The sequence below is a fragment of the Taudactylus pleione genome, unplaced genomic scaffold, assembly GCF_031769625.1.
Source record: "Taudactylus pleione unplaced genomic scaffold, aTauple2 ptg000560l, whole genome shotgun sequence".
In the NCBI taxonomy this organism is placed as follows: domain Eukaryota; kingdom Metazoa; phylum Chordata; class Amphibia; order Anura; family Myobatrachidae; genus Taudactylus; species Taudactylus pleione.
The window spans coordinates 2,488,942-2,510,363 of NW_028284962.1; the positions used below are offsets into that span (position 1 = coordinate 2,488,942).

At 39.4% G+C, this 21,422-nt stretch overlaps 1 protein-coding gene across 3 annotated transcripts in view; it reads right to left on the minus strand.

Moving 5' to 3' along the window:
* TBXA2R (thromboxane A2 receptor) overlaps nt 1-21,422 on the minus strand; it is a 145,324-nt gene that overhangs the window by 73,643 nt on the left and 50,259 nt on the right. Inside the window, exon 1 of one of the 3 annotated variants that reach the window (XM_088452986.1) lies at nt 9,226-9,300. The exons of the other annotated variants lie outside the window; for them this stretch is intronic. The gene's annotated coding sequence lies outside the window, so the exon portion shown is untranslated. Of the gene's footprint in view, nt 1-9,225; nt 9,301-21,422 lie in introns of those variants that run through there. 3 annotated transcript variants of the gene reach the window in all.

Consider the following 21,422-nt stretch of genomic DNA (forward strand, 5'->3'; position numbering starts at 1 on the left):
AATTATTTTCTCACAGTTGGGCATGCCAGGGTTCAGCATAGAAAATACAAATAACCCTTAACAGTATAAATTCAAATGCAATTTTCCACATCTGAATTAATTCCATATTCTGCAATAATAGGATAGAAATGCACAGTAATTTGTACCTAAGGGAATAACACCACCATTCTTCTATCATTATAAAGGCCCTTGTAGTGGCAGGGCTACTTTTTGCATTCTGTTGCTGAATTTGTTCCCACAAATAAATAAGAGATTAGGTTTTATCTAAAGGCACTTAGCATAGGAAGGAACTTTGTAATTAGAGATCAGACTAATTAGTACTTCCAGTTCCTGTCAGTTTTAACTTTATGATTACTTGAATTAGTTTACATTAAGTAGTTTGTAATAAGAGGTTAATGCATTAGCTTGCAATTGCTTTGATAGGATTAGGAACTCTACTTGACTAATAACATAACTCATAAATACTGTATATAACAGTTTATTGCTATCATGTAGCCATTAGCTGGCATTTAATTTTAGATAAATAAAACAGTTTTGTCCCCTTATATGACGGCATGACACCTGCATGTTTGCAGGAAGGGTCCAGGACAGGGATGGAACACAAATCAATTGGTCCCTGCCTTGCAGATTGCTGGGTAAGACACGAAAACAGAATTTCACATTTGAGGGCCATTTTATATGATTTCACCAATATTTATAGGTACAGTATGAATATTGGTGAATAGTGGAGGTTTGATCCAAGAAAAGATAATGGGCCAGAGTTTAGAAAATTTGAGAGTTTAGCAGTAAATTCTCACACTTTTTACACTCGCCCAATATAAATATAAACTCGCATGTTTTTCAGACTCAAAAAACTCTCATTCAGATGTCTTCCCATTTTGAAGATAAAACTCAACCGATGTGAGAGATTACTGCTAAACTCTCACATTTTCTAAACTCTCACCCTATTACATTTGGCCCAATATATATTAATATCACTATTTTGTAGAGCCTTTTATTCAGTGACATGTATTTTTAAATTATATATATATATATATATATATCAACTGTACATACACGAGGGTAAGTCAAATATTATCTGCACTCCAGTTATATTAAAAATTCTGATGGCCGCACTGTCTTATCAACACTTTCCATACTAGTTTGCTGTCTTCCCAGTCACTGCTGTGTAGGTTTGAACGTGTTACATTAGTTCATTTGTGACTGCAGTGCATGAAAAAATTGTTATTTGCATAAAAGAAGAGCAGCGTACAGTGATTCGTTTTTTGTGGTCTGAGGGTGTGTCTGGTGCCGATATTTATCGAAGACTTTGTGCACAGTATGGAGAAAGTATTTTGTCACAAAGAAGTGTGTATGAATAGATAGAGAAGTTCAAAGAAGGTCGCACAAAAGTGTCAGCCATGAAGAAGGAGCCGGACGTCCATCTACGACTGATGAGAAAATTGAGCGTGCACATGAACTGATTCTGGCCCTCATTCAGAGCAGCTCGCTATTTGCGGTCGTTCGTTCTAAAACAAGGGGTGGCTATTCAAATGAACCATTCGCTAATTGCGGTCTGTTCACGCCTCTAAGTCTGAACGAGCGAGCAAAACTTGCAGTTGTAATTTTGAAAAATACGCCCCCTTGCCGCTCGCACCATACATCATGTCCGCTATTTATTAGATTAATCGAGTACATCGAACAGCGTATGAACTGCTCGCTATTCTTGTGGCTGTTTTTTTCAACCGCTATTTTGCGAGCAGTTCGGAGTAAAAAAAAACCAAGTGACGTGGTCAGTGACGCTGCTGTATTAATTATGCACTCCCTTAAAACGCCCATTTTGACCTTTAAGCACGCCTGCGATCTAATTCCACACCCCCGTTTTCAAGCACCTTCCCCTGTTACCACCCACATACGCCTCCTTCTGTCATTCAAAATAGCAGGCATTCGCTATATAGCACTGACTGGTTCGCGCATGCGTATTAAAATCCGTACGCATGCGCAGATGTGCGAACATCGGTCAGAACGAACGAGCGGCCGCTTACGAGCGGCTCTGAATCAGGGCCTCTGTTGGATAGACGAGTGACAGTGGATTATGTTGCAAATCATTTGCAAATCAGCCATGGCTCTGCCTATGCAATTATCCACGACAGCGGAGCATTCGTGGCTTGCAGCTCAGCCTAAAACATTTGTAATGAGGGAATACAAAAGCTTGTTGACAGATTGACAAAGTTTATTACAAAGCTGGGAGATTTTTACTCATCCTCGTGTGTATGTGTGTATATATATATATATATATATATATATTATGACAAAGAGGAGGAGGAGGTGAGTTCTCATGTTAGCGGATGCATGGTTGCATCAAAGCATCCAAGTAGATGGCCAGTTACAAAATACAGGTTGCCAAACATCTTGATGATATTTCTACGTATAGGATTCTCCCTTCCGATCCATCAAAAATAGTGAAAAATTAATTAACGGAGATCCTCAATAATGTAGTAGATAAAGGCTATATTACTAAAGCTTTAAGTGATGCTCTCATCCTTCAACATCCTGTGATTCCTATCTTCTATACTACCCCGAAGATCCATAAATCCTTTATTGATCGCCCTGGCAGTCCCATTATAGCAGCCAGAGGATCTTTATTACAACCAACAGTCGTCTATTTGGATGCTTTGATGCAACCATGAATCCGCCAACAATGAGAACTAGCTATCGGATACATCCTCTTTATTGAAAAAATTAGCTGATTGCTATGGATGGTGAAATTTGGATGTGTAACTTAGATTTTGGGAGCCTATATACTGTAATTCCACATACAGATGGACTGGCTGCCATGAGAAGATTCCTATTGGGACATCTCTTGTATATTGGTCCTGAATTGGATGTAGTACTAGATTTACTCCAGCTTATTCTAAAAAAGTTCTCTACGAAAATAAATTCTATTTACAGATGGTCGGCTGTGCGATGGGGTCCAGTGTGGCCCCATCATAAGCACACATCTATATGTTTAATATTGAAAAACAGCTGTTTTTCTCTAGAGTTTCTATCACCAATAGAATCGCGTTCTATTATGCACGTTATATTGACGATCTGCTTATATTTGCCCTTGCCCCTAGAGGGTTAAATGAGCAATTAGCATTGGGTTAGTTTCTATAAACTGTTATAAACTTGTGTTTAAGGTGATTTTGGTTTATTGCATTATGTATTTGGTTTAACATGACGAACATCTTGTTGCAGTATGTGCCTTACATTAATTTTATGCCTCATACATTAGGGATCCTACTTTCATGATATGTGTGTTTTTTTTATATTTATATTGTTTCTTCTTGATAGCTTTGGCTATGAGACTTTGGACCTCATTCAGAGTCGGTCGTTGCGGCCGCTCGGTTGTAAGGGAAAAGGGGCCGGATATGCAAATGAAGCGCTCGCAAGTTGCGTCGTTAAGATGGGATCGTTAGCTGGACGAGCGAGGGAAGGATGCAGCCGTAAGACTAAAAACACGCCCCCTTCTCGTTCGCAATACACGTCATCTCCGGGCATATAAGGATTAATCGAGACCATCGGAGCTGGTCGTAGAGCTTAAGGTTGACCATACCCTCTCTTAAGCACTACGATCAAGTCAGTGTAAAAACCTCCCATGTCACATGTGCCATGACACTTCTTAGTTAATTATGCACTCCCATAGAACGCCGTTTGCATAGTCAGGCACCCTAGCGTTCGTATCTCCACTCCCCCGTTCACAAGCACCTTCCCCTGTTACCACCCACAAATGCCTCATCCTGTCACTCAAACTAACAACCTCACCAAGTTGAAGGAGAGAAAAATTTCCGATCGCAACAGCTAGTTTGCGCACGCGCATTGCGAAGCTTACGCATGCGCTGTTTTGCGAACATCGCTGGGTACGACCGAGCGGCCGCTTACGACCAACTCTGAATGAGGTCCTTTGTCCCTATGGTGATGGCAAACACATACGCATCACGTCACTACATGTGTGTCACCAGCCGGGTGAGCGGTCCCGCTCCGGTGCATGGCGCTATGAGCACTGGGTGATATACATCTTATAAAGGTATGTGGTTTGCTTTTATATGATTGTCCTGATGAAAATGCAATAGCATTGAAATGTCAATACTAGACTACTGCTGTATTGTGTCTTTTTTATTATGCTTGGAGTGACGCACCGAGGGCACTGGTATTACATTCATTTTGTGGGGGCAACCAGCAAAGCAATCGCAATTCAAGGAGTGCAGTGGCAAATTACTGGACTGGATTTACAAAATCTTGCAAAACCTGAGTATACACAGCCCTCACTACCCCCCCTCACGAAGTCTGGAAGACCTCTAGCACATTTCAGCTTGGAACTGGTAAGCTGGTAGCAAAGGGGGTGGGGTCATGCTACCATACCTCCCAACATATTTTCAGTCAGGACAAAAGAATTGTGTCATGGTATTAAGAGGGAATGTCTGCATTACTGAGGAAACATGGTCATGCTTCTTGGTGCATTCCTAGTGCTGAAGAGCACTAATCTGCCCCTTTGTCCCTTCTTGTGTTTTGCAAAACACCAATACATTGCTGCATAAACCACTGCGTGCGGAACCCACTAAGTAGCATGAATGAGTCATACCTCCAACTCCCGGGCAGATCGGGACAATGCAGCCCAAATCATGACAGCAGGACAGAGCATTCAAAGAGGGACTGGGTCATCAGTGCTTCATAAATGAGATTGAGCACAGTGTTTTTTTCTATAGATAAATCCAGTTTACAGTGGATAAGATTCAAATGTTTGTATTTGGTGCTAGCACTGTGACAGTTTTTACAAGAAATAAACCAAAGCCAGTACCCTAGGGGTGTCTAGAGCCCATACACAGCCAGTACCACTACTGCAGTGCTCAACTTCCCAAAGCAGGTGGCCCTGCCCTCTAAAGGTGTGACCATGACGGCACATGTTTAGGGGCCCGGGGCCAGCACAGGGCGCACTGCCATCCTTTTACGGTGCTGCTTGAAGCTGCATTTCTCCATCTCCAGTGGAATTAATAAGTGTGTAAATTGAAGCATATAGGGCCTGATTCTGACCCGCTCGCGAGCGCAGAGCGCTCGCAAGCGCGTCGATGGTGCCCTAGTGCGCATGCGCACGATGGAGGGAGCTCCGTTGTGCACATGCGTGAGACCCAAATAACGATGGGGTAGCCGTCGTTATGGGTCTCGCACCAAAGGGGGTGGGCGTGCCGGGGGCGTGCTGTAGGGAACGCCTACCGTCTGGGTCCGGCCCCACTGATAGAGCCAAAATCACTCCAGGGCTTGCGGTCACCGAGACCCTACAGCAGGGTCTCGTTGCAAGCCCGATGGTCGCGATGGTCTTGACCATCGCGACCATCATCATGGACGCTCGCATAAGCTGTGGGTGGTAACCCACAGCTATGCGAGCATCCAAGAGGCCGCTCCAATGTTAGGTAGGCCGGCCCTGATTCAGAGCGAGCGCTCTGGTCAGAGCGTCCGGCTCTGAATCAGACCCATAGTTCCAACTAGAATAATATGCAAGGTGGACTGTTATACAGCCTATTGTTATGTCAACATTTTAAATAAGGGTTGCTTGAAGACTCAGCCTGCACATAACACTGTCCTGACTCAGCTCCACTTTGCTCCTCTCCTTCCCACTGCAATGTACAGTACGTGACAGTGGCAGCAGCAGCCTCCCTGTACTCACTGCGTAGACTCAAAGTTAAAATTAATAATATTCATGATATGAATTCATATTTGTCATCTAGGTTTTCCACAAGCTATCAATACTTTTAATTTCCCAGATATTTAAAGCTTTTAAACCGTAATTATATATATATATATATATATATACACATACACACACTGACACCGAAACACACATAGCGTATGTGCAGTGTATATATTTATATATAAATCAATAGGGCCGGCATCAGGGGGGGACTGCCGGGACTCCAGTCACGGGCCTGGAGACAGGCACTCAATCAGGAGCGGTCACTCCTGATCGGTTACCGGTCCACAAGCTGTGATTGGCTCACGCCGGTGCCATATTTGAAATGCCACCGATGCTCTTTCTCCCTGACTGCCGGTGCATTCCTCTGTCTCCAGAAATGCCGCCGATGCTGTTTCTCCATGGATTGCAGAAGAAACCAGGTATGTAGTGCCTGACCTTGCCCTGTGCCCACCCCCGTAGTCCACCCAGCCTTCCCTGCACTCTCCTATATTTCTGTATTTGTATAGTATCATATATAATATGATAGATTGTCATGTTATAATAACAACCACCCCAACAGCCCAAACTTTGAGACTTTTTAAACTGGTTTACGCACAAATTGATGCCCCACCCCAAATAGCTCCACACACATTATCCACTGCTCCGCCCACCTCTGCCCCATACCCCTGGTGGGGGGCTGCCTATTTTGTCAGTACCGGGCCCCATAATTTCTAATGGCAGCCCTGTAAACCAATAAAAAATAGTTGTTTCGAAGCACTTAGTGACTATCTTATAAAGCAATGTGAACATATATAACCAAGTGGAAGAAAAAGATTGGCAGCCTCTTCACATATTACACCTGTTGTGTACAGTTAACCCCATAACAACAAAGAAAAATAAGGGGTGCCACGCATTAGGGCATTAAAAGCTATATAAACAATATTACAATATAAAAAAAAAAATTGTGTAACTGCGTACATAAATTCCATATGCAAAAAAAACAAGGAAAGCATGTAATATAAACAATACGCCTCAAAGATAAAGAAGAACATAAAAACATAATTAAAAGACTTATTTGAGTTCTGGTCAAAGAACCTCTGGCCCTGAAGAAGCTCTGAACCCATTTCCTATATATAAGCAGTGGGCTCTCTCATCTATACCCCCTGAGAAGGTCCTAATGAATTAATTATTACATTGATAGACTTAATATTTGGTGTTTAGACCCTCTGTGGCCAGAGGTTTGTTGACCAGATCTCAGATAAGTCTATTAATGATATTTTTAAATAGATTTGATTGAGAAAATAAATTCTTGTTGGTTAAAACACTTCTCTATGACACTCCCCTTAGGCAACAAATTTGGGTATCCATAAAAGTTTATATACTATCAGTATTTTCTGTTTCCTGTCTTCTTTGATGCACCCCTTCTAGTCACCCTGCTATTGTCACACTATTGCTGGCTACACAACTCTATAAACTTTGCTCATTTCAACCTCTTTTGGTGCCTTTGTGGAATAACTCTGCCTCTTCCATTCTGAGACTCGTCATAATATACTTTTGCAGCTGGACATGGCTACTTTGCAGTGCACACCTTTCCTGAATTTGCCAGTCTCCAAACATGTTTTTACCTCCCACATAGCATTTTCTATCAATATTTACAAATTCAATTTTTTTTATCATATCCTTCAGCCTTCTTATTCCTCCCACCCCTAGCACGCCCATACAATACTACAATACTATTTGTAGGCATTGTCAATTTATTAAAGGGTTTATTCCGACGATATTTCAACTTTTACGTTCCTATAGCCAGCCCCTAAAAGAAGTACATGAGCTGGCTTGGGAATGGGGCGTGGGTGAGATTCTGACCCCCGGTAGTGGACCAAACTTAGGCTAGAAATAACTAAGAGCTTTATCTCGATACGCATCAAAGAGAACTCCTACAAGCTGGTTTCTTCTTCCCACGCGACTACATTCTATATATTCTTTGGCCTCTGAGCTTTGTTGGCATATGCGTGGTCACCATAGCTCCCTGTTGCAAATATGGTGGACTTGTCCCAGTATTGAACAACATTCTACAAATATCCATGATTTAATTAGGACAGTTTTGGGAATTCATATGTTGGCCTCTCCTCTATAGTCTTTTATCTCTGCCTATCCCTCATATTTCTCACCCCACACAGAAATTAGTTAAACATATCCTTAATATGGCAAAGTGTCAAGTAGCATCTACTTAGAAATCACTGATCCCGACTTCAATGTTAACTACTATTAATACTATTTGGTCCAACCTATAGAATGGAGCACATTACTTCAGTTATCCATGATACGCCAGCTAACTTTGTGAAGGTCTAGACCTCGTGGACTTCTTATTTTGAAGCCAAACCCCCATATGATACGATTTAGTTTTGTGTAGTTTTTATACCTTCTTTACACAATTGCTAAAGCACTCCAGCTGACCCTTACCCTCCATCTTTCCTCTCTTTTCCCCTCCTCCCTCTTCCTCTCATGTTGTTTCCTGTACATCCTTCTTTTCTTTACTCCTCCAATTTTTTATCTTTTCCCAATAATATTACTATAGTCTTCACGATTCATTTTATAAAATTTTCTGTTACTAATTTCACAGGATATTTTGAAGATAGTCTCAATATTACAGACCATATTCTGTATCATTTCCAATTCATCCATGTTCATTTGTTTGCTGAAAAATGTCAATGAACAGAGGGCCTGATTCAGAGCCGGCGCTCTTGAACAGCGCTCGCTCTGAATCAGGGTTGTTTTTTTTTGACCACCCACAGCTTTTGCGAGCAGCCAGGTGATGGTCGCGATGGTCATGACCTTATGGTAGGGTCTCGTCCGTCACAAGCCCCAGAGAACTTCCTGCTCTAACAGAGTCATGTGTCGACATTTTAACTTTAAACAAAAAATATGGTAGTTGCTCAAATCAGCTTAATGACATACCACAGATGCTTGTAAAGGGCAGAGTTTACACTGAACACAGAAAAAGGGTTTTGCCCTCCAGCACACTGTAGCAAAATTAAAAATACTTAAATCCTACATGATATTAGAGATTCAGAGGTATTAGTTACATACATTTACAAATATATGAATAAGCGCCAGGCCAATCATCAAGGCGTCCCTAACATTAAGAGGTTCACACCTGAGAAGCAAGGCACCCCAAAAAATTCCAGCCAAGGACCATCCCAAGGGCATCACACGAAAAGGGGAAAAAAGGTGTTAGTGAAGTGTAAAGGATAGATGTGTAAGGATACATCAATAAGTGTTAATGAAATGTGAAAGAATTAAAATGACATAAATAATATACAAACAATTAGAGATGTGATAAAAATATTCTATGTGAATTAAGTGGTGATGCCATGAGAAAGGTCCAGCCAGAACAACCCCGGGGCCCCACTCCCAAATACTCACCCCAAAATAATTATTGCTACATAATAGTAGCACCCACTCTGGGTCATATACTGTAATTACAAATTGGTGTACTGCTTGATAACAGCACGTGTATGAGCTGAGAGCTAACTTACCTTGGAGGTACCCAAAAAATCTCCACATGGCACTATAAGGATCAGCACCTCCTCCTAATGCTTACTCCCTTCATGCCTCTCCAAACTGCAAACAAAAAATATGGTAGTTGCTTAAATCAGCTTAACAACATACCACAGGTGCTTGTAAAGGGCGGGGTTTACACTGAACACATAAAAAAGGGTTTTGCCCCCCAGCACACTGTAGCAAAATCAAAAATACTTAAATCCTACATGATAATAGAGATTCAGAGGTATTAGTTACATACATTTGCAAATATATGACTAAGCGCCAGGCCAATCGTCAAGGCTCCTCTATACTGGCATCCCTAAAATTAAGGGGTTCACGTCCGAGAAGCAAGGCACCCCAAAAGATTCCAGCCAAGGACCATCCCCAGGGCATCACACGAAAAGGGGAAAAAAGGTGATAGTGAAGTGTGATGCCCTGGGGATGGTCCTTGGCTGGAATTTTTTGGGGTGCCTTGCTTCTCGGACGTGAACCCCTTAATGTTAGGGACGCCAGTATAGAGGAGCCTTGACGATTGGCCTGGTGCTTATGCATATATTTGCAAATGTATGTAACTAATACCTCTGAATCTCTATTATCATGTAGGATTTAAGTATTTTTGATTTTGCTACAGTGTGCTGGGGGGCAAAACGCTTTTTTTCTGACATTTTAACTTTGTCAACATGGTGCAGGTGTCAGAATGTTGACATGGTAAAATTCAGCATTCTAGCATCAACATAATGACTTTCTATAGAGTCAGTGTCAGATTGTGGACTGCAAACCACCCTGACCAGTGTTTTGGAATCTGACTACTCTCTTCACTGCTGCCTGTCTGGACCACAATAATTGAATCATGGGATACATAACATTTGCCTACAGTTACTAGACAGAGGCCCGTATTCAATTAGCGTCGAAATGACGGAATCCGCGAAAAAGTATCACGGATGACATCATTTCGCCTGTCGGAAACTTTTCGCCGTATTCAATTCCAAATAGTTTCAGCAGCTTAAAGGTGCCTACACACATGGCGATTTTTGACACGATTTGCCCACTTTTGACGAAACGTGATGACAAATCATGTAAAATATGCTCAAATCATGAGTACCTACTCACAATCACGATACCGATGCGCGACCCGCTCGTCGTACATCGCATCGTCAGATCTGCCCTGCTGTAGGGCAGATTTGCCAATCTGGGATACAATGCACTGGATGCACGATAGATCTTAAGTCAGATTGGACATTTTTTACTCCAAATCATGACCATGACTGCAGGAGAGCTGCCTGGGGAGAGTTCAGGGGAAATCGTGCCTCAGGTCGGATTGTGAGAACATCGCTATGTGTGTAGGCACCTTAACTGTGAGGGCGTTATAACTACAGTATAAACATTCTCCTAAAGCAGCATGTTTAAAGCAGCAAAAATAAGCTCACCTAAGTTATAAGTAAATACATAAAATGCAGGGAGATACCACGAATATGTTTGATTTTGGTTTGGTTAATAGACAAATCAACCACAGCCTGTGACATGGCAGTTAGGAGCTGATTGGCTGGTACCTTGTCACTGATCACTTTATCTCCTAACACAGCTTAGTAAATAGACCTCATAGTATTAACCTCCAGAGAGACTTGAAAATGTTGAATCAGTTTGAAATTTCATTGAAATCTCATTGATTTCAAGGTCCCAAATACAGTATGTTTGCAATAAAATGGAGCATATTTGAAACTTGCAGCTGCTGTTCACCTTTCTCAGTTCACACTTCAGGTTTGCCAGTAGCATTCTATGTTAAAACTCATATTTTTATAAGTGAGTGCGCCTTATTTGCAGAAGGGAACTTAAACCCCTAGGTAATGTCAGATCGGGTAACAGAAGTGCATGGAACTATTGGGTAAACTGGATGTTATGTTTGCTGACCAATCAGAGTTGAGGAGGGAAGTGTTTTGATGGAGAATTCTACTTTTAGTTGGGTGCTAGGTAGAGGGCGATGCCTCTTTTGTTCAGAGTTTCCCTCCCTATGTCCCCAATATTCCTTTATTGTCAGTTGACCTTATGCAACGGGAAAGAAGAAGATATCCCGTGGCTATTTTGCTGCAATACAACTTGGTGCGTTCCCCTTTAATACACTGCTTAGGCTGATTTCACCCTACTCAGGTCAGCAGTACTGGCTGCCTGGCTGGGCCTATTGAGGTGTATTGGTATGAGAAACTTGACACATGCTGTTGGGAAGGGCAAACGGCCCTGCAAGTTTTGTTATTGCAATCTTGTTGGCGTAAGACGTTTAGTCATTGATCAACTGGCCATTCTTTATTTCTGCCACCATAAATATTTGATTGAATTATAAATAAAAGAGCTGACCGATTTTTAAATGCCCCATTGTTGTCTTTGTCATGATTTTAGATAAGTTGTTTATTATTGATAAGTGGTAATATGCATTTGGGCAGGGCTGCCTACAGCTCTGCCGGGCCCAGGTACAGGGAGGGGGTGTGGCCAACCCGGGAAGGTGTGGCCAGACCCCCCTTACAAAAATTAAAAACACAATCGCTCCCCCGCATATAACGCAGGGAGAGAGAGGACTGACTGCTGCAGCAGCCTCTCTTCCTAGCCCAGCACACAGCGTGACAGCAGCAGTCAGTCCTCTGTCTCCCTGCCCGTAGTAGCGGCGGCGATGGGGGGTCGGGCAGCAGCACCCGGGCCCGGGTAAATAGTACCCACCTCCCTCTCGGCGCCCCTGCATTTGGGTTTCAACCTGACATATGCCACTAGGGCGTTTAGTAACTTTTCTTTTGAAAAACACCTTTTAAATCAAAATAATTTATAAAAAGGTCATTTTAGTATTTTTCTTGAAATGAACAGTGAACACTACTTGTGTTAATTGGCAAAAGGGTATTTTTGCCTTTTGATAAATTGGCCCCAAGGAACAGAAATAGGTAATAGAAGTGCAGTATAGGCTAATCATCTTGCTAAACACAAATACAATATGAACAGCATTGTCCCAATAAATGATGGCGCCAGGACTGACATTTTTAGTCCCATGCTTAATTGCTGCATGATTATGCTCCAGGGCTTCAGTAGGTTTCACCAGCAGTGCCAAGTTATGAAATACAGAAATTATATTTTATTGTAACTATTATCCAGTAAACAACAAAAGTGAAGAACTGTTCTTGTAATGCCTTTCTTAGAGCCAGAGACCTCGCTGTTTGTGCTTCAAGCAGATAGGTAATTAGCAATGAACTGAGAATACAATGGGCCATTTCATTTAGAACAGTGAATATGCATTGTCAAATATAACTGCTAAAATATCGGAAGAAAAGTATACAATAGTGTTAAATCCTGTTTTAACTTTTTTCACAGCAGGATAGTTAAAAGTGTGATTTGTGTTTTGCTTTTTATTACAGACAGAAAAAAACTGCAGCCTAAATTCAATAAATAATTTCAAATAAATCCCTTTGTTGCAGTAAGTGTTTCAAGTGGTGTTCTATGAATATTTAGGGATCACCAAATAATTATTCAGTTTGTATTAAATGTAGGTTTTATTTATACATGCATAAGTATGATTTAAAATACATGAAATAACACATTTACTGTAGGGGCCTATGTATCAAACTTTTTTTAAATAAAATTATGTAGAAACTGCAGTTTCTGCATAATTCTATGAACTGTACTAATGGCACAATGCAGGAAATTTCACAGAAATCTCCGGCAGAGTGATAATTAGCGCTGCTGATGGTAGTCCCCATTATTATCAATCTCAGCCATATGTACCGAACTCCAAAAAGCTTAGCTTGTTGGAGCTTGGCCGGTAGTTTACCCCATCTTTATATGGGTGGAAACTGCTTTAAGCTTAAGGTGGGTACACACCTAGCAAATATATATACAGATCGGGTGACCAGCACATATATCTGTAGATGATGGTCGTTCATATACACCGCTCCCCTCCCCGCGGCTGCTGCTGCACCTGCCGGTGGACGGATATGTCTGCAGATATATCTGTCCATCAGTTGTGCAGCACAGCCGACGCGATATGTCTGTGAACGACGTCTGTCACAGACATATCACTGGTACACACTGGCCGACGGGCACCAGATATATTGGCCGATCAATTGCATACCTCCCAACATTTTAGAATTAGCAGGAGGGATACAAGAAAAAGAAAAAAAACAAAGAAAAAAACTGAAGAAAATAGCGCTTCTTAGATGATCTGAAGTGTGCAAAGAGACTGCTGCCAAAAAGAAGAATTTGTGTGATTACTTCAACAGCTAATAGAAAAAATTGGCTGCGCTCAATTGATCACACTAGGATCTATATATTATAAACCACACTATAGTGTGAAGTAAAAAGTGTTTAATATAACATGAGTATAAAAAATATATTCAAGGCCTATGTGGAACATATATATGTTCCTACCAAAAAATACATACATACATACACACAACATATAATCAATATCAGGAAAGAGAAAAAACAAATATACTGAATAAAAACAATATTCCTAGTTATACATGCATACGTATGCACAGCATATGATTAGTATAGAAAAAACAAGTTAAATGAATATAGTCAGTGTTTCTGGTTAGATTGTTGCCAGAAAGAAAAAAATAAAAAGTAGAAAATGTGTCTTTGACATATATATGTGCTGTATCTGTGGCAAGTTATGAACTATTGCAGCAATTGGATATGTTGCTGTTAATGGCAACACGGAATAAGCTCACCCGATGCTGGTGGAAATGACAGTCTCTGATCTGCAGATCAGGAATCTCTGTAGTGCTGTGTATGTCCCAATAGTTGTCTGTCACTGGATATCGGAATATCTTCCTTTCACCACGGGAGCTCTCCGTGATAAGTGCTCCATTCCAAGTGGTATATAGCTGCTGATAAAGCCGCCGGCCGGCTCGGCGTGTGATCACTTGGGAGCGGGTGCTTGTAGTTTCATAGCAAGGACATAGCTTTCAATGGAGACTTCCTACCAGTTGGGAATGGAATCGGACTCTCCCCGTTGGAAGGAGTATCAGGTGTGGGTGTCCGCAGCAACATTGGGGAAATGTGGCTCCCAATGCAAACCCCTTCACTGTTTGTGAATTGTTGGAGTCTCTCTGTTTGGAGAGGACATCGGGCTGTAAGGTGATCTAGGTGCTGAGTCCGCTTGAAGAAAAAAAGGTAGCTGCTTGTAATATCAGATGCCACAGAATCAGCTGTATGGGCTCAACGCGTTTCCGTGTGTCTACACACCTTCGTCAGGAGCATGCTGGGAAAAGGGATTTTAACCCTTTTATCCAATTCCTCTTGATTGGGATAATTTTCAGCTGAAGCTATCAATCGAATACATTCAAATTCTAATATACCTTATATAATTATAATGTTTAGTACCCATTGGAGTTTTTCAGAAAACCAGAACTCATCTAGGGCAATGCTTCTGTGTATTTTAAAGTAATCAGAAATTGTATATTCTGATTATATTTTTCAGAAACAGTTTAACTACTGTATTAATCTCACAACCCTTGTATAGTGTTACATCATAAAAACCATCATGTTGACTAAATTAATAATTGTCAGAAATAAAAAATAAAAATGGAAAATAGAATAAGTATGAAGATATAAATAAAATAAAAAGTGAAAAATAAAATAAAAATATATGTATAAAAAATATATGTATAATAAACTAGTTGTATATTTATATTTATTTTGGTATATGATAAATTTGTTCACAACTCTGAATAGATGTATAGATGTACAATTCTATAGACATCTACATAAACATTATTCGGTCACCTCTCATACGTTTATAAAGCAACAATGTTATATATAATTATATTATCTTGTTTTATAAGATCACTGTTAACAAGGAGTAATTGGTCCTATGGTGATGATCGGTTGCAGAAATGCAATGGTCCCAGAAGCTACAGGGAACTGTAGTTGAGTCAGGGGCTATATGTCAAAATCCACCTCCGCCATCTCGTTAAGACCCTCAGGATATAGAGTACGCATTTTATGGATCCAATATGTTTCCCGGAGGCAGAGACGTGAATATGTGTCTCCTCCTCTAGCTGTACTCATTATATGTTCTATGCCTATAATCTTTATGCATTTAAATTCACCTTGGTGTTTTGCAATGCAATGTCTTGAAACCGAGTGTTCTGTTTTTTTGTTGATAACATTCCTTCTGTGTTCTAACATTCTTTCTTTTAATTTTCGTGTGGTGCGGCCGATGTATTGTGCACCACACTCGCATTGGAGAAGGTATATTATATATGTGGAATTGCAGTTTATGAGTGTCTTGATATGAAAAGTTTCTTTAGTTACTGAAGATGTGAATTCATTTGTTCTGTGCGAAATGTATTCACATGTGATGCATCTATTGGAGCTGCATCTGTAGCAGCCCACAATATCTGTGTTTAGCCATGTGTGTTGTCCTGTTTTTTCTCGGTTAGGTTTGAAAAAGGATGGTGCTAAAAGGTTTCCCAAATTTTTGGCCTTTTTAAAGATAACTTTTGTGCCCATTTCTATGTCAGATTTTAATAGAGGATCACTCATAAGGATCTTTTGATTATTGAGTATAATGGTTTTGATTTTTTTGGCTGCTGAATTGTGCCTGACAATGAATTTAACAGCATGATTATAGTTATGATCTTTATCATTGGTATCTTGATTTTTTGGGGAATTAAAATATGAATTCCTGTCATTGCTCATAATTTTCTTATATGAGTCTTCTAGGAGAGATTCAGGATAACCTTTTTCTTTGAATGCATTGATTAATTTCTTAGAATGATGTTTGAATTCTTCTATGTTTTAACAATTCCTATGTATACGATGTAACTGTCCCACAGGTATGTTCTGCAGCCATTTCTGATGGTGATTGCTATTGAACGGAATAAAATTATATGAAACGGTCTCTTTTTGATAGGTGCAAGTGGAGATTGCTCCACTTACTATGGAGAGGGTGATATCAAGAAAATTGATGGAAAGTGAACTGTATATACTAGTGAAAGTGAGATGGAAAGAATTGGAATTAAGATGTGTTACAAAATTTGCTATTGACTCCTCATCTCCATCCCATATGAAAAAAAGATCATCTATATATCTCCCGTATAGGACCAGGCTTGCTCTGAACCTGCCTCCCCAAATGAGCCTCTCCTCAAGGAGGCCCATATACAGGTTGGCAAAGCTCGGAGCAAACCTGGTCCCCATTGCTGTTCCGCAAGTTTGGAGGAAGTGTTGGTCGTTAAAGACAAAATGATTATGAGTAAGTATAAATGAGATGCTGTCCAATATAAATAATTTTGTATTATAATCCATAGTGTCACTTAACTGTAGGAAATGATTTGTGGCTTCTATACCCAATTCGTGTGGAATGTTTGTGTACAGGGCCTGTACATCGCATGTGAGAAATTTATATGTGGGTTGCCAATGTACAGAATGAATCATTTCCAGAAATTGGGTAGTATCTTTGATATGTGATCTGAGGGTCTGGGCTAGAGGCTGGAGATGGGAGTCAATATAAAATGATAAATTCGATGTTAATGATCCTATGCCCGATATGATAGGGTGTCCGGGGGGGTTATTGATGGACTTATGTATTTTCGGTAAATGGTAATAGGTAGCAGTGACAGGATGAAGAGGAAATAAAAAGGAAAAAGTTTCTTTAGATATCACCCCCTTTTCCAATGCTTTAGAAAGGAGTGACTTCAATTCCTTGTGGAATTGACATGATGGATCCTTTTCTAATATTTTGTAAAAATTTGAATTTTTTAAATTGACGATATGCTTCGTTGAGATAATCTGTTTTGTCCTGTATGATAAGCCCTCCACCTTTATCGGCGGCCTTAAAGATAATTGATTCATCAGACATTAATTGCTTGAGGGCTAATCTCTCTGGACCGGACAGTTTATCTGAATGTAGAGTGGTTTTTCCACCCTCCTGAGTACATAAAATTTTAAATTCCTCTAGTGTTGTTTTGTAGAACATATCAATTTGGGTACTCTTACTGTGAGTTGGAAAAAACCTTGATTTACATTTGAATTTACTTTGTACCTGTAGATTTTCAGTATTGTTAATATCATATACAGCTATGGGACTAAGGATAGATGTGTTATTCGGGATAGAATTCTCCAGAAGTAATGTTTTCAGAATATCAATATATGGATCGTCTGTAGAATCCAATACAATAGGTTGTGAATTATCTGATATTTTCATTTGATTAATCTTTTTTAAAGTGAAAAATCTTTTTCTACATAAGCATCTTACATAGCGATTTAATTCAGTGAAAAGTTCAAATAAATTGGGTCTGTTAGATGGTGCAAATTTTAGCCCTTTCATCAATAGTTTTATTTGGGAATCTGTAAGGATTTTGGAGGATTGGTTGTAAATCCCTTTTGGTCTTATTGTATTTTTGCATTTTTTCTTATTTGTCTTAACTCCTCCTCTATTTCCTCTCCTTCTTTTAAAAGAAAGAATGTTAGAACACAGAAGGAATGTTATCAACAAAAACAGAACACTCGGTTTCAAGACATTGCATTGAAAAACACCAAGGTGAATTTAAATGCATAAAGATTATAGGCATAGAACATATAATGAGTACAGCTAGAGGAGGAGACACATATTCACGTCTCTGCCTCCGGGAAACATATTGGATCCATAAAATGCGTACTCTATATCCTGAGGGTCTTAACAAGATGGCGGAGGTGGATTTTGACATATAGCCCCTGACTCAACTACAATTCCCTGTAGGCTTCTGGGACCATTGCATTTCTGCAACCGATCATCACCATAGGACCAATTACTCCTTGTTAACAGTGATCTTATAAAACAAGATAATATAATTATATATAACATTGTTGCTTTATAAACGTATGAGAGGTGACCGAATAATGTATATGTAGATGTCTATAGAATTGTACATCTATACATCTATTCAGAGTTGTGAACAAATTTATCATATACCAAAATAAATATAAATATACAACTAGTTTATTATACATATATTTTTTATACATATATTTTTATTTTATTTTTCACTTTTTATTTTATTTATATCTTCACACTTATTCTATTTTCCATTTTTATTTCTTATTTCTGACAATTATTAATTTAGTCAACATGATGGTTTTTATGATGTAACACTATACAAGGGTTGTGAGATTAATACAGTAGTTAAACTGTTTCTGAAAAATATAATCAGAATATACAATTTCTGATTACTTTAAAATACACAGAAGCATTGCCCTAGATGAGTTCTGGTTTTCTGAAAAACTCCAATGGGTACTAAACATTATAATTATATAAGGTATATTAGAATTTGAATGTATTCGATTGATAGCTTCAGCTGAAAATGATCCCAATCAAGAGGAATTGGATAAAAGGGTTAAAATCCCTTTTCCCAGCATGCTCCTGACGAAGGTGTGTAGACACACGGAAACGCGTTGAGCCCATACAGCTGATTCTGTGGCATCTGATTTTACAAGCAGCTACCTTTTTTTCTTCAAGCGGACTCAGCACCTAGATCACCTTACAGCCCGATGTCCTCTCCAAACAGAGAGACTCCAACAATTCACAAACAGTGAAGGGGTTTGCATTGGGAGCCACATTTCCCCAATGTTGCTGCGGACACCCACACCTGATACTCCTTCCAACGGGGAGAGTCCGATTCCATTCCCAACTGGTAGGAAGTCTCCATTGAAAGCTATGTCCTTGCTATGAAACTACAAGCACCCGCTCCCAAGTGATCACACGCCGAGCCGGCCGGCGGCTTTATCAGCAGCTATATACCACTTGGAATGGAGCACTTATCACGGAGAGCTCCTGTGGTGAAAGGAAGATATTCCGATATCCAGTGACAGACAACTATTGGGACATACACAGCACTACAGAGATTCCTGATCTGCAGATCAGAGACTGTCATTTCCACCAGCATCGGGTGAGCTTATTCCGTGTTGCCATTAACAGCAACATTTTATCCAATTGCTGCAATAGTTCATAACTTGCCACAGATACAGCACATATATATGTCAAAGAAACATTTTCTACTTTTTATTTTTTTCTTTCTGGCAACAATCTAACCAGAAACACTGACTATATTCATTTAACTTGTTTTTTCTATACTAATCATATGCTGTGCATACGTATGCATGTATAACTAGGAATATTGTTTTTATTCAGTATATTTGTTTTTTCTCTTTCCTGATATTGATTATATGTTGTGTGTATGTATGTATGTATTTTTTGGTAGGAACATATATATGTTCCACATAGGCCTTGAATATATTTTTTATACTCATGTATAATATTGTTATATTAAACACTTTTTACTTCACACTATAGTGTGGTTTATAATATATAGATCCTAGTGTGATCAATTGAGCGCAGCCAATTTTTTTTATTAAAAGAAGAAAAACAGCTGGTGCTGATACACTGGATGTAAACTTAGCAGCTATTCAACAGTGGAATACTGCAAGTCCACAAAAGGAAAGAAAGAAAAAACAGCTACGATATTGATTTAAACTGCGCTTTGGTGACCATATCACACACAAACTGCAAACACAATTATTTAACGTTATTTATTTCAGTATTTCACTTTATTGCGGAGTGAACAGTGTGGCTACTGTCTATAACAGCCGGCTCTGTGTTTTTGTATTGCTCTTTGGGATATTGTATCCAAGGATTCCATGAAAGTCAGAGATACCTTTGAATAAGGGTTACAATATAACTCACATGAGTTGATTATTATGAAAGATTGCTGCTTATTTGTGGATTTTTTGCTCTTAAACAAGAACAAGTTTTTATGTATATTATGTGTGTTATGAAAACATTTTTACACTAAATAACGTTATATAATTGTGTTTGCAGTTTGTGTGTGACATGGTCACCAAAGCGCAGTTTAAATCAATATGGTAGGAGGGATAGTAGCATTCACCAAAGGAGTCGTGGCCTATCGGTAAGGGGCGTGGCCTTGTGGGAAATGCCGCACCCGTAAGCCATGCCAGTGAGCCCCCTTTTTTGTCATGCTGGGGGCTCTGGGAGCTGCTAGACAGGTCCCCAGTCTCTTCAAGAGCCGGCACTGTGTATATGGATGACACACACATCCACAACTTCCGTACAAGTCTTTTGCAAACATGAAAGACAACAAAATGCTGGAAATATAAGTTGCAGGAACAGTGATTGTCCCTGCAAGTTCCCCTTTGTACATAGAGGGGATAATTTCACTAAAATTGAAAATATCCGCAGCGATACCGATCCTTAATAATTCGCCATGCAATGTATAGGAAGGCATTATTAAGAATGATCATGGCGGTACTGCCACAATCCTCTTACTGCTATTACCATCTCAGAATAGCTATAAGTAATTAAGTGAAGCATTTTTCCTAACAAAAAACATTTGATCAATTTGTTTTCAGATTTTTTACACTTTGTATATGTTATTATTATTATTATTATTATTATTATTATTATTATTATTATTATTAAAAACAAATGTGGAACCCATGTGCACACTGCCTCACATGTGCATAAGGATCCGGCCTGGCCGATGAAGCAGTATGTTCAATCTTACCACTGCCAGCCAATGACATTCCTTAATAAACTGTTGCATTAACTGAACTATTATAGCTGGGTTGGGAAGTGATTGAAAATCAGCCTTATAAGTGCAGATTGATGAATTGGGTAGTTGGAGCTGTACTTGAGGCATTCTAGAAACATTTTATTTCTACAGTGAACATTATAATAATATGAAGAACTTGCTGATAAATGCTCTGAAGTTGTGTTACTAAACATCTGGTAAAGAAACTTTAACAACAACCTCATGTGATGTTTGGCATTTTTGCAACTATGGGTGATAGCAGATATTATTCTTTACAAGTACTGAATGTTCCGAAAGAGGAGCCCATATCAGTAAACACCTCATAGTGTAACTATATATATATATGTGTATTCACTCTGCTATTTGTGCTAATCATTTACATACTTCAAATGTACAAATCTCAGCAAAAATATGCAAAATATTGTCATGTTTCCAGTATTTCCAGACATATCTATACTGATATATTGTATATATCACATATCAATTAAAACCCCATAAAGATCAGAAACACAGGATTATAGAATCACTACATTTAACAATATTTTATATTTGTTTTTGCTCTCCCCATTTACCTCTATACTAAAAAATGAAGCTAAAGTCAGGATTTTTTGTTTACCATGTTAGAGCCA